The 14,487-nt window shown below is 37.5% G+C and overlaps 1 protein-coding gene across 3 annotated transcripts in view; it reads left to right on the top strand.

The window, feature by feature from the left end:
• Positions 1-14,487, top strand: part of TRMT9B (tRNA methyltransferase 9B (putative)) — a 111,870-nt gene that overhangs the window by 14,946 nt on the left and 82,437 nt on the right. Inside the window, exon 1 of one of the 3 annotated variants that reach the window (XM_057376124.1) lies at positions 14,104-14,120. The exons of the other annotated variants lie outside the window; for them this stretch is intronic. The gene's annotated coding sequence lies outside the window, so the exon portion shown is untranslated. Of the gene's footprint in view, positions 1-14,103; positions 14,121-14,487 lie in introns of those variants that run through there. 3 annotated transcript variants of the gene reach the window in all.

The raw sequence follows: 14,487 nt of genomic DNA on the forward strand, positions 1-14,487 counted from the left end.
GAAAATATATTTATTCAGTGTTTAATAAACTAGTTGGGAACAATGTTTCAGATGAGATGGAGAAAAAAGATCATAGTTTGAAATTATGTTTTGTTTTCCCACTAGAAAGTCGGGAGTTAACAACTACATTATTTGTCAAAAAATCTTTCAAGCAAGAAACTAAAGTCAGCTCTATTTGCACAAAATGAATGGTCTAACATTATAAACAATTTTTAATTGCTTCCTGTCATACCTAATGTGTCCCAGAAGCAACATACGTTTGAATGCAAAAGAGTTGCACTTTTAGGAAAGTGAGTATAAAAGACAAAAATGGAGATTTCTGCCAACCTTTGAAGTAATTATTTAGTATGAAAAGTTTGCCAGTGAAGCTTTAAAAACTGCATTTTGCATTGAGGTTTTCAGTAGAACAGTGCAGCTGTTGAACACATCAAAAAGAATCCACTATTTTTAGTAACAGGGAGCAACAGATTGTTTTTAAAATTATTTTCATTCTATTATGCATAACTGTTTCAATTAGGTAGGAATWAAACTAAATAACTGCAACTTTACATTTAATTTCTTTTGGTTTGCTACTGGAGTTTGAATTATATGAGCCCCACCAGACAGTTCCCATATTTGATGTGCATCATCCCCACAGAAGGCACCTGAGTTCTGGGCCACCAAATCTTTGCTCACGTTAGAGATGGTGGGTGTTTCAGGTGTTGGGCAAGGATGTGGACTCCCTTACGCTCACGTAGGGAAGTATTCCTGCAGCTGTACTGGCTTTTTAGCAGCTGRCTCCTGGCCTTACACACTCCAGCTGTTGAGGAACACCCTCAGTGCTGGTATCTTGGTGAGCAGCTGCAGTGCCAGCTCCAGGCTGAGCTCTGGGGAGAGCGAGCCCCTGACAAGGGGCTGTTATCTGGAACCAACCTGTCCRCAGCAAAGGGCATGGGGACCTGTGGGACCTGTCCGGACCCAGGGGACCAGACACTCAGAGACACAGCAGGGGCCAAGGACCCCAGATCTTCCTGTGCTTTGACTGTGGGGTATAAAATCTTAGGTTTTCCTCTGTTTGGGGCCTGTTCTTGGTAGCACCAGCTCAAGATGTTATTCTGTTGTTGCACCATGATTAAAATATTTTAGGGATCCAGACGTCTGAGACTGCCATGGGAAACCTGGAGCTGAGCCAATAGGGAAACCTGGTCTGACTGTGTGAGAGTGGCGCGTATAGCTGCAAAGGGAGCTCAGTGCCAGCTCGGGTGGTGTAACTTCAGAGTAACTGGCGGAGTGGCTGCTGAATGGTCAGACAGGAAAGTTTCCTTAATACATCCTTTGGTGGCCTCCAGTTGTGTTGTGTCAGAGCAGAATAGGACAAGGTAGCAATAAGGTCCATGTTTTGTGCCTTTTGCTCTTAACCATTGGATCTACACAAGTGCTAGGACAGTGAAAYACCTGATAGAGCCACAAATGAACTACCAGTTCATTTTGCACTAGAAAAATTTCCACATAGGTCTGTCTTTAGATGTAGACAAAGGAAGCAGATACAGTGACTGCTTGGAACAGTCACATTCTTTTCTATCTGTGCCAGAGCTACAGCACAGTGTACAGCCTGTAGTGCTTCATTTTGCTCCATTTGCGCCTTGCTAATGGAGGAAAGTGTTGGAAATCACAGAACGGCACTTGCTGCAAAGTTGTCAGTGGCTCAGCTATTAATTTCATGCTCTCCTCCTTCTTTATGTATCATGCAACCACAGGAGTAATACTTGTTTTCTAAGAATTTTCTCTGACTTTCTAGGCACAGCTTATTTCATCACCCCCCCTCCACCCCTTTTGTATGACAAGCCTTTTCTGGTTTCTGGAACCTCAGACAGTATAGAAGTGTTMTGAGAGATGCGTTTTAAGGAAAAAACACTTGCAGGAGTAATAGTGGGAAGTGCTTGTGTAGGAGTATGGTGGGAATTTAAATTTGCTTTGACAAACTAGTTGTTGTCAGTGAATGATGTTTTAAGTGACCTTTTGTACATCAGAAGTGGAATTGTGCTGATGGTTTTGCAATGGTGGACAATTCCAATTATTCCACCAATATATGTACAACTTAAGGGTGACACCACTGCAAAGAAATAATGGAGCAAGAGRCAATGAGAACAAACTGAAATAAAAAATAGGAAAAATATGTTTAACCATGAAGATGGTCAAGTTCTGGAACAGGTTATCCAAAGAGCTTGTGGAGTCTTCATYCTTGGAAATACTGAACACCTGAGCAGATATATCCTGAAGAGCTTTCTCTAGTTCAGTCTCCTTTGATCAGAAGGTGGACCAAAGACGTCCAGCAGTCAATCTCAACAAATCTGTTATTCTGTTGTAAGAAAAGCATGCAATAATCCTTTTTAAAGTAAAGGTAATTCCCTGGACTTCCCACAATTTGTGGTTCACACACTTCTTAATACATTCTGTTGTCACTTTAGAACCGTTAATTATTACACGGGATGTAAGTCTAAGTTACAGATGCGAAGAAACCCAGACAGCAAAATAATTGCTAATGAATAGCTCCTGTAGTATAGTCTCTAGCCAGAAACATTTTAAATAATAAAGGAATGGATTTTGGTTTCTTTGAATTCTGCAGTTAAAACTTCCATTGACTTAATGGGACAAGGAACTTTACTCATCACATTTTATATCTAACAGAAAATACAAACTGAAGTAAAATGAATAATTATGTATTCAAACAGTCTCTAAAACCAAACCTTCTGGTAYTGGGAAGTTCAAGCTACATCTGCATCCAACCATCAAGCAGCTATCTCTGGTCTGTTTTTTGCACAGTGCACCAATTGCTGCACACCCACTGTGCGTGCATTACTTTTTGGCATCACAGTTTGACTGCTTGGCAGAAGGGAAGGCTGAGGAGCTTCATTATTCTATAGAAAGGCTTTTAAATGTGTAGAAGCAGCCTGGGAGTGCACAGTTGAGGGATGAGCCCTTGTATGTGACAAGACACACTTTGTGCTTCGTTGTACAAAGAAATCTCTTGATTTCTGATGCTTGAAAGTGGAAAATATTATTCTCCTATTTGATAAATGAAGCTGTTTGTCCACAAAGCAAGCATATAAGCAATAGAATAAACRTATTTTCTCACTAAAGGGATAGTTTCAGGAAAAGAGGATTAAAATTCTTGGAAAATCAGTGAGGCAGCTACAAGTGTCAGGTGATTATATGGCCTTATGTAAGTACAGTGCTTGGTGTCTAGCCAAGTATTTCTAAAACTTATAGGGTAACTTCTGTTCACATTTAGGCAAGCATAAATCTGAAAGCRCTTCAAAAACTCAGCAGTGTTTGCTCCTATATTAGACCATCTTTTTAAAAAGAAAATGAAAATCTGTATTTTTTTTTTTTTGGAACTACAGGGAATTCCTAGAGGCGATAGTGTAGTTAAAACAGGGACTTGCAAAAACTGGATTTTATTCCTGCCTTTCTTGTAGATTCCCTGTACTATACYAGGCAAGGCATTCTTGTGACTTGATTTCTGGCATAACCATAGCAAATGTGTTTATGTATATCTGACACTGAAAAAATACAGTGTGTGGTGGTGGGTGCATTTGGTAGGTATGTTATCTACTTCTTGTGTGGCAGTGTATTCAAATAATTTTGTTACTRTTTTTGTTTTATGAAAAAAAGTCCCAATTGGAAATGAGAGAAAAAAGTCTGAGTTTTAAAAGAATTTTTACTCGCATTTAGTCTAGTAGTGGAGGTCATGATAACCTGCTTCTGAAAGCAAGGTATCTTAAATGAGTCATTCATTTGTATGGTTTGGCAGTTTTTTTTAACATGCAATAATCTTTCAAAGTCTCTTTTTTTCCCTAGCATTCAGACTACAAACTGTGTCCCATAATGTTATTTTGCTTGCACATCCACTCTTTTTTTATATCATTATATAAAAATGATAGTTCTTGTGCAGTTTATATCACTTTTTCACTTCAGTTTTATCTTTAAACTTTTTGAGAGACATAATACTATTGTCTCTCAAAATTGTCTCAACTCTTGCAAATCTTCAGGTATTTAGAATGAGACAAGGAAGACCTTACTCTTTTAGAACATTGTTTGAAGTTCTGAAGATGACTGGCTAAATCTGGTGAGTACTAATTAGGCRGAATTTGTCAGTCTGTCAGTCAGTCTTACAGATTTTCCTGATCACATGCTGAACATACACAAAGCAAGAAAGTACATACAGTGAATTCAAGAAATATCTTCAGAATTATGCTTCTTTTGAAAGAGATTTATGAACTGATGTTCAGACAGAAGCATAAAAATGTTTCCAGATGACAACAGGATGAAAGCTGTCAGAGAGATCTCAGAAAAGGAAGTTAGATTAGACAAGAATGCATTTGGAAATGTGTTAAGCTTTTACTGAAAGTGTGAATTTGGACATGGAAGAACTCCTGTAATGCCTGCCAGGCAATGTTCTCTGGCCCCACAGGGTTTTCAGCACTAGAGTTTCCCACCAGGCAGCATCAGATGAATCATCATGAAAACCAAACAAAACAACTTTACTTGAGAGAGAGAGAATATAGAATATGAACAATCCAACTGCCATCTGTATGTTTTCCTGATGAATGGCATTATCACATCTTTTTGTGCCAAATGAGTAAACTGTTTTCACCACACAAATACTGTCTGTTCCAGCACATATTACATGCAAACTACCAGCACAAATTTCAGGGTGATGTTTGCAATGTGAATTCACTCTGCCAATTGGAATCCTATCCAACAAGTTCTGGTTGGAAAAGCGATGCCAAAAGAAGTGTGGGTTTGTGATGAGTGTTAGGTCATGAAAACACCACAGCTTTCCAGGGGCTTATAAAAYGCGACTGAGTCCATCACTGTTACACATTACTTACTAATGTACTTAGAACTAGCTGACTCAGTTACAGAGAGATGTACAAGCTGAAAATATATATGACAGAAAAGAATAATGGYAAATAGGAAGCTTGTATGCAAGAGCATTTCAGTGAAAAACTATAAGATAATAAAAGATTAATTAAGAAGTTGAAGTGTTCCGTAGTGTTTCACAGGAACTTTCCAGTACATSTAACCTGGTTTCATTAAGGAAAACAATATTATTGGTTTACTGTCTGTTTAGGTATTGTAAATATGTGTTCTATGTTTTGAGAAAGACCTCTTTTTAGTTAATGCCAAACATTTATAAGACATATTTTTTTCAGAATAAAATATTTATCATAGCTACCTATCCCTCAAATAGGGTTTCCTTATTAGCAAAACATAGAGATCTAAATTCTCAAAAAGCATTTGCTAGCTTAAATGTAGCAACTTTTAAGATCTTAAGTTTTGGCTCATTGAGTGGTGTTTCTTTATGCAGTCTGTCTTAAATACAATAAAGCCTACTCACAGACTTTCCAAAGCCTCTGTGCAAATCAACAATTTCTGGCAGCTCATGTTTATTCAATGATAATGTGCTTTCAGTAGAATAATGTCAGTAATGGACCAATGGCTGCCTGAGCAAAGCTCTGTGGGAAAAGTCATAGAAACATTTTCATATTGATTAGAGGAAACTAATTTACAGCAACAGGATGTAGATAGAATCAGAATTTACATTATGAGTATATAAGGTGTGACATGTTTGACAGTTGTCCTTCCTGGTTGTGGTGCTGTTTGGTGTTTTTCATACTGCACTGTTCAGTACTAATTTTTTTTCAAACCAGGAGGATATTGAGTGGTTTCAGCWCCGGTAAGTGCAACATTGAGAAATACTTCCAGTACAGAGCAATAAAAGTAAGATTTATCTTGAAGAATACTTCCATTACACATCTTTCAAGAGCACTGCAAAAGGATTTTCTGGAATTGTGTTGGTGACAATGACCTCAGTCTTTGAAGWTTCAGCTAGGATTTGATTATGCTTGCTACAGAACATATTGCAAGCTATTGACAAAAAGTTATACTTCTTTTTATTATTCCTTCAAGATGTGTATTTATCTTGCATTCTTTATGTACCTTTCACCTCAAGATATATTTACTAAATAATTTATGACGCACTTGAGGTTCCCTCCCCCTCTGGGACAGAACAAACTTCTATGTGTCAGCAACATGGCTTGTTAGGACAAGAAGTAAAGCACAATGCCTAATTGACAATGCAGTGCAAAGATTTGAGAGAAAAAAAGTGCACCTTTACATGAGATTCTTGACATTGAAGTGGACATCTCTACCAAGAACTCATTAAAACTTACTGAAGTTTTCAGGGCAAGAATCTCAGTCTACTGTTTTAGTAGAAATATCTGACCTGGATAGAGGAGAGGATCAGAGGTTACCTAAAGAACTACTTATGTCTCTTCATGGTTCACCTTACGTTTATATGCCAGCTCCTGTAGTTGGGTATGTGATCAACTGTTCAACTCTGGGAAAAATAAATAAGAAAACAAGAAGATTGCAAGATGCAAATTTAAAATTTAGAAAAAGTTTTAGTAACTTGAAACTAAATTGGCTTGGGAATAGTTCACCTTTATAATAAATAAAGCTGACATGAGGAATGTTTTAGTATCTCAGACTCATACACAGTGATTTGGGTCTTGAAGGGGAGAGACTTTTTTAAGCATTTCCTGATAATATTTGCCAAACTCTGTTAAATGATTTACTGAGTGGTTTTAGGGCTCAGTTATTGTACAATTGGTCAGTGTTAATATATCACGCTTTCATCTGGAATGGAATGATCAAGGAAATTATTTCTCTTGATATTTTCTTGGAAACAGTAATCATTTTTTGTGTCTCATGACATTTGAATTTCATGATGGTTATTTAAAAGTGTTTAATTTTTTTTTTTTTTACATGTTTGATCATTTCCACATCATTTTTTTGTTTGTCTTTCACAAGAATTTCTAATATTACCACTAGCAGTTCTGTTTCTCTGTGTCACTCTTTGCCATATTAATTACCTCATTAGSTCTCCCTTGCCATAGGGGAATCACATTTTTCTTTCAAATTGTGCAATTTTAAAAAATAAGTAAAATAAACTGGGATCCATTGGTTCAAACCTTGATTCATCCTTTCAAACCAGAACAAATAATGGTGTGCCCTAAACTTGTCCTTTTTTTCCCCAGCTATGTCAGGTGGTCTTGTAGAAGGTAATACTTGTCCCACCAAGCTTGCCTTACTTTCCTCCTGAGTGATCTGCATTCACCAAGGCTGTGGTGTGGCTGAAGGAGGAATGTGTCTAAAGAACTGGGAATTCTGTAACATTTGATTCTGATTCCCTGTTAAACCTGGGAGATGTGCAGGAGCTCAAATCCAGTAACTCTGTGCTATAGAGTTGTGGAACAGAGAATGGGTCTTTGGACCCTGCAGTTCCCTCTATGCCATACAAGGCTGGGCTCCACTGTAACTCAGCTTTTGAGCTGTGAATGTCCTAAGAAGAGGGTTGCAATTGTATTTCTTGAGAAACTGTCCCTTAGCAGTTAAAAGTCCAAATGTGAGAAWTTTTTTCATATTCTTCCCACTAAGAATTATCTACCTTAATTTTTATTGAATTCTTCTGTTTTTTCCTGCCTATAATTCTGAATTATATTTGAAAACATATATGACCCTGATGATTATTGCTTGGGCAGTTGCCTTATGACAGCATTTTCAGTGTCCAAAAAAGGCAAAGGAAAAAGCTCATTTCATTAGTTACTCTGGTTTTGCAAGTCATCTTCTAAAATAACTTTTGGTGAAAACAAATTTGAAACAGAACCTTTTTGTAAGGTATAAAATGCAGTAATAAGAATTAATGTTTTTAGTTTGTTTTAACTTCTCCAAAATGTCTATGTTGTTGACTCAGAATAGCTTTCAAAATAGGAGAACTGGATCTCAGCCATAAGACTTGTAAAATGAAATGAAATGAAATGAAATGAAATGAAATGAAATAAAATAAAATAAAATAAAATAAAATAAAATAAAATAAATTTTTTGATCTTCAGTCTTCTTCTTGATCTTCTTAGACTACCTAAATTGTCATCACTATAACCTTTGTAATCTTTGATTTAAAATGCTATACGGAAGAAAGTCTACTTGTTAAAAAAGCTCAGTTTACTTATACTGGGAATTTAGAACATGTCTGACTGCTTTTCAGACCAGAACAGTGGATTGTGTTCAGCACTGAGAAGGTTGATACATAAAATGAAAGCAAAGCCAAAAACATATAAATAAGAAAGTTTGGGACATAGATTTATTCAGTTATGATACATGGTATCTTTGTTAATTCATCAGGAAAGAATGTTTGGGTTTTTTAATTTAATAAGAACATGAGTCTGTTTATCACATGCCTCTATAAATGTCTTTGCAGATGTTTTCGCTATTGATAATGCTTCTTTTCTCCTCAGTGCATGCTACACTATTAAATTAAATTATGAATTTTCTTGCCTATTATAGATGATGCTTAAAACACTGTGGCAGGCATCGCACTGGCCCAACTTAATAAGAATAAATAATAATTCTTAATATTAATAATTATTTAGAGATTAGTAGTGTAGCATTGATATACTTTATCTGGCAAAACTTTTAAAAATAAGTTCTAAGAGGCATTTGTACATTATTTCAGTATTTCATTGATACTATGTCTGGTTAATAAAAAATKATCAGCTAATTTCATTGATAGTGGTATCTCTGTGATAAATACCATGAATTTCACTGACAGCTAAATGGTCTGTGTCACTTGGGATAATTTTATTATCCTAATTAATTATTAATCATTTGTCCTATTCATACTTCCTGTCTCTGCAAGTGCACTTTTTTCCTAGTGTGGTTCAAACTTACAGTTGTTCTCTACTGTCAAATGTCATGTTGTCAGTGTCCCTCAACAAACCCAGCTGTTAATAGCTGCATAGTTTCTTCAACAGACAGAATAAACACAATCACAAAACTGTTTCTGAAGAGGCTTTATGAAACTCTAGAGAGGAAAGGATGAAAGAAAAATAAGGAGTTACTATGTAGTTTTGGAATTCTGAATTACAGTATACTCTGATAYGCTCCTATTTGTCTTATATTTCAACCTGAGATAATTCATTATTTGTGTCTTCTACAGTAAAATACTGAAGTCACTTGGAAATGAAACAATTTATGAGTAATAATAATAGCTTTTATTTGCATACCCTGTTTAAATGTGGTACCTGCACTGAAATTTTGTCCTTTTTTTTGTACCTTAAAATATTTAAATCTGAGTGTCCTGAGTAAGCTTCCTTAGACAGGTAAATATTATAAACCTAGAATGTCTTTGCTTTCCAGTCAAGTTTGGCCTACACTGATGTTTGCAAAGTTAAGCAGTTGTCACATTCTTTAAATACAGCTTTTGCATAAGGAGCATTCAGCACAGTTTGCACACACTGTAAATTACTTCAGGCTCTTTCTAAGGAGAATTTTCTTGGCTTAGTTTCTAAGATGCTTGCTTTCCTCATAAGAAGAATAGCTTAGAGAAATAAAATATGGAACTATGAAAGATTACAGAGCTGTAAAATTAGCTTTGTATTTTGTGGTAATGTCTGTGAAGTCCTTCTTCACGTGATACAGAGTGGACATGATGTAAAAATCTCATTGTGCACAGAACTGTAACAGAAGTCCTGACGAGGCACTGTTCTAGCACTCCATTGTGTAGTTGCCAAGGATTGGTAGACCTCTCTTGCAAAGAAATAACCCAAGGCAATGCTATGTCATCTTGTAATGTTCAGTTCCAACAGTTTGCCTTAGTTTGAATCAGTCACCAAGAGAGGAAAGGGAAGGAATGTTGGGCATGTGTATAGTTGTGATAAGTTATTAGTGTTCATGCAACATTAGGATCCATCAGACTCTGAAGGGATGGAATGCAGYGTGTGCAGTGAGGGTGTTTATGTTGGATTAGCCTGTGCTAATGCAGAGTGTGATTTTCACCATTTTACTCACGCCTCTGTAGTAATGTGGCACACACATTGCAGCCTTACTGCAGTGGGCTGTGAGTTGAACCCTTTTCAGATGTGGAAATGGTTTGCTTTGTGTATCTATAGTAACTAACTGCTGGCATTTTCACTAAGTGCTGTGCATAGGCTGAGGATGTGTGTCTGTTATTATTATCTGCTTTATAACTTATCCACAAGGCAGTGTAGTATGTGGAAGCTAAATTATCTTGAAATAAAACAGTTCATGATCTAAACTGCTTCAGCTCTGGCAGCAAAGATGCTCATGAAGTTTAATTGACCCTGCCAAAAATAACCTTTTGTATGTATAGAGAGACCTTTGGGTGTTATAATTTAACTTTCTTGGTCTGAGAGCAGATAAAGTACAGTGCCTGCGTGGGCTGTAATGCTCTCAGCTTCTATCACTTCCCTCCGTGGTAGACATGCCTTTTAGTTGGTGGTACTGCAATCAGCAGGTGAATTTATGTTTTATCCAAAACATCTCTTCTAATTAAATGTCTCATCTGCTCAGTGGTGCCTGGCTCTGCTGAACTGGTTTTACTCAAGTAATAAACATTCCTTTGCACATTGCAAATATAGCACTAAGTTTAGTGGCAGTTACATATGGTGAAGGATTACTCAATGACAGCATCTTATCTTACCTAGGTGTGAAAAGCAAGAGGTTTTATGATTGTGAAATTCCACTGAGCAAACTTTCTTAATGATTCACTAAATAAATTCGTTTGAAACAAAGCTAAAGGTAAAGAAATCATTGGAAACCAAAATCATTACATCATTTTTCCAAACATATTTTAAATATTTTAAAACTTGTCGAGCTGCCACTGTTTGACTTGTGCTGCTATGTCCCTTCCCTAGCACCCAGCCCTGTGTGCTTAGGAGCTGTGGATTTCCTCCTCATATTTTTTTAACTATCATCTCCTTTAAGTTGTGGTGGTAAAACATGAATGAACTTGGGTGTAAAAATCATGGGGGAATTAAGATCACAGGATCATATAATGGTTTGAGCTGGAAGGACCTTAGATATCTATTTCCACCCTCCCAGCCATGAGCAGGGACACCTAACACCAGACCAGGTTGCTCAAAGCCCATCCATCCTCGTCTTGAACACTTCTGTGGATGGTACATCCACAACTTCTCTGAGCAACCTAGTAGTGATACCATGATACAAATTAGTGATATTGTGATATATTGTGATATTAGTGAATTAGTGATGCATCAGTCAATATTACTTTGTTGTCTTTGTTGATGTTTTCCAGTAAAAGTAATTGTGAAGAAATTATGTCTCCCACTCTGCTTCTTGCCACCCTCTCTCAATACCTACTATTTCTTGGTAGGTAACATATTACAGAGCATGGAGTAGCATGTTACAGAGCTTGGTGCATATGTTAAGTTTCCTACTGTTTCTTCTAGAATGTGTTGTGTCTATAGAGAACTATAGTAACCTAAAAATACTTTATTGCTGTAAAAGCAGACAATATAAGAAGTCTTTTTTGTATATTGTGAATCTGAAGTTGGGTGGAATTCATGTTGCATCACTTTGTAAATGATGTGGTTTTAAAACTGTGGTTAGCAGCTTGTTCTGATACTAGCATTCCATAATAAAGTTAAACGAGTTTTTGAGAACAGGGCGGTACGTTCCCTGCCATGTCAGAAGTTGAAAAGTGTGGCTTCAGATACTGGAAGTTCCTGCCRGATGACACAATTTGTATTAAATCATCAACCCTTATGTTGATACTTTSCTGCAGTGTTCTTTTGTGCTGTGCTGCCTTGTGCAGAGATGGTTGAAGAAGATTTGTCCTTGCAAGAGAAGGTAAGTAGGCTAAACACAGTCATCCTGGTTTATTGCTGTAACATCAAGGCACTATAAAATCTGCAAACAAATCAGATGGGAGAGGAATCTATACCTTTCCTAATCCATTTACATAATCTTCAGTTTTTCAGCTCCATTTTTATGTACAAAGATAGTACTTCATCACTTGTATGTACAATCTTTTACCTTTCCGATGCACATAATTTTAGAATCTTCTGAAGCGTCAGGATTCCTTCGCATCTATAAATACTTTCATTAGTAAATCTTGATTGGTTGAAATTAACCTCCTCCTAAACATCCAGAAGTAGTGATGGTTGTTGGCTAATTTTTACACTATTGCTGATAACACAGTAGATGATGAATGATCTGACAAGTATTGCAACATTCTGGCAGCAATTATTTGTTTAATTAAATTATACCTGATAATGTAGGATGTGGGCTGCTCTTCTGTAAAGCCTGCCTGTAGGGTAAGTCTCAGTTTATATTCCCTTACTGACTGCAAAATTCCTTAAATTCAATGAAATATTGGGTAAGAATTGCCCAATATATAAATATTAGTATATAACATAACATATCTATTAGCATATAACACCTGTTCTAATAGCATATAACAGCTGGCTTTTATAAATTCATACTCTAAGCTATGCAGACATAACTTTTTGGAGTTCAAATATCAAGCGTTTTCCTGGTTTTTTTTTCAATCTTCTCAAAACCCACAGTATCAAACCTATAGATCTCAAAGGCTTGGAAAAGAAGTTTGGTATGAGTTTTRAAACCTGCTGCCTTGCTGACAAGGCATTAAGCATGAGGTAAAGAGACAAGATAACACCAATCAGCAAATCATCAGCTTCTGGCTCCTCCCAGATTTCAGCTGACTTCCTACCAGACCTGTGAAGCAAGCTTCAAGAATTACCTTCCTCTAGGCACTAGGCAGCAGTTTCCAAGTCAGCTTGCTCCACAATGCCTGCAGAAACTTGGTGGAAACAGCAGATTTAATCTTGCCTGGGGAGTATAGTCTGCTGCCTAAAAAGATGGTGTTGACAGTGTGTTCCCTATTAAAAATGCAGTAGTACAATATACACCTTACATAATCATCCACTCAGTAACAGAACTCTTCAGAGCACATCCTTACCAATCTCCTTTTAATATGAGCAGGGACAATAACCCTGGGGTTTATCTGAGTACATCTGAGGAACAAATTCTGCTTTTAGGATTTGACTGTTCATTTATTCATTTGTATGTCAGATAGGTGGGTTGGAATCATCCAGACTAAATCCCATGCTCAAGCACTGTCAGCTAGAACCAGTTGCCCAGGACCATGTCTGTCACATTTTTAATATCTTCACAAGTGGAAATTCCCGACCCTCTCAGGGCAACCTATGCCAGTGTTGCCCATGCTCACAGTAAAGAAGTGTTGTCTTGTGTTCAAGATGGATCACTTGTGTTTTCATTGTGCTCGTTGCCACTTGACCTGTTGCTGGGCACTACTGGAAAGTCTGGCTCTCCCAGTCTTGTTRTCTTGCATCAAATATTTATAGAATGATGGAATAATTTGTGTTGGAGCAGACCTTTAAAGTCCAACTCCTCCTGTGATGAGTGTGGATGGTGCTCTGAGCTGCGCAACCCATTACACTCATTGATGAGCCTGAGCTTTCTCTTCTCCACGCTGAAGAGTCTCAGCCTCTCCTCATACAAGAGATGCTCTGGTCCCTTAATCATCTCTCTAACTGGACTCACTCCATTAAGTCCACGTCTCTATTATACTGGGCAGTCCAGTCCTGGTCATRCAGTGCTCCAAGCTGTGTCACACCATTGCTGCAGGGAGGGAAGGATCACTTGTTTTGACTTATGGTCATTGCAGTTCTTATTACCCAGTATGATGTTGGCCGTTTTTCTGTAAAGGTGCATTGCTGGTTCCCGAACAACTTGTCCACCAGGACCCCAAGGTCCTTCTCTGCAGAGCTGCTTTCCAGCAGGTTGGTCCCCAGTGGATATGGTGCCTGCATTTATTCTTCTCCACAATTCTCTTCAGGACTTTGCATTTCCCCTTATTAAAATTCATGAGGTTCCTCTGGAACCAGCTCCAGCTTGTCAAGGTCCCACATGGTAGCACACACACGTGGTGTTGCAGCCGCTCCTCCCAGTTTTGCATCATCTGTGAACTTGCTGATGGCACTCTGTCAAATCATTTCAGGTCATTAGTGAAGCTGTTAAACAGTATTAACCCCAGTAATGATCCCTGGATTACACCACTTGTGACTTGCCTCCAACTGGACTTTGTGCTGCTGATCACCACCCACCAAGCCTGGCCATTCAGTGAGTTTTCAGTCTTTGTAATTATCCAGCCTTTAATTTGTCAGCTTGTCTTCGAGGATGTTACAGGGTCTGCCTTAACTCAAGTTGAGGTAAGCAGCTTTAGCTGCTCTCTCCCCTCATCCAACAGGCTACTCACCTCCTTGTAGAAGGTTGTAAGATTGCTAAAGCATGATTTCCCCTCTGCAAACTTGTGCTGACTGCTCCCAATCTCCTTTTTTCCTTCATATGTCTGGAAATAATTTCCAGGATGATTTTCTCCATCATCTTTCCTTGGATATAAATTTCTGCTGTATTGTTTGCCTGGGGTTGCAGAGCTCAGGTAATAGTTCTGACAGGAAAGCTGTCCTATTAATTTTATTTTAGAGACATTTAAATGATGAAATCTCTAGATCCTGGATTTTCTAAAACATCTCTCAGTTATCTTATGGAAATTAAATTAGAATTTGTCTTTGTGGC

Source organism: Malurus melanocephalus, unplaced genomic scaffold, assembly GCF_030028575.1.
Source record: "Malurus melanocephalus ecotype Western Australia unplaced genomic scaffold, MMel_1.1 scaffold_270, whole genome shotgun sequence".
Taxonomy (NCBI): domain Eukaryota; kingdom Metazoa; phylum Chordata; class Aves; order Passeriformes; family Maluridae; genus Malurus; species Malurus melanocephalus.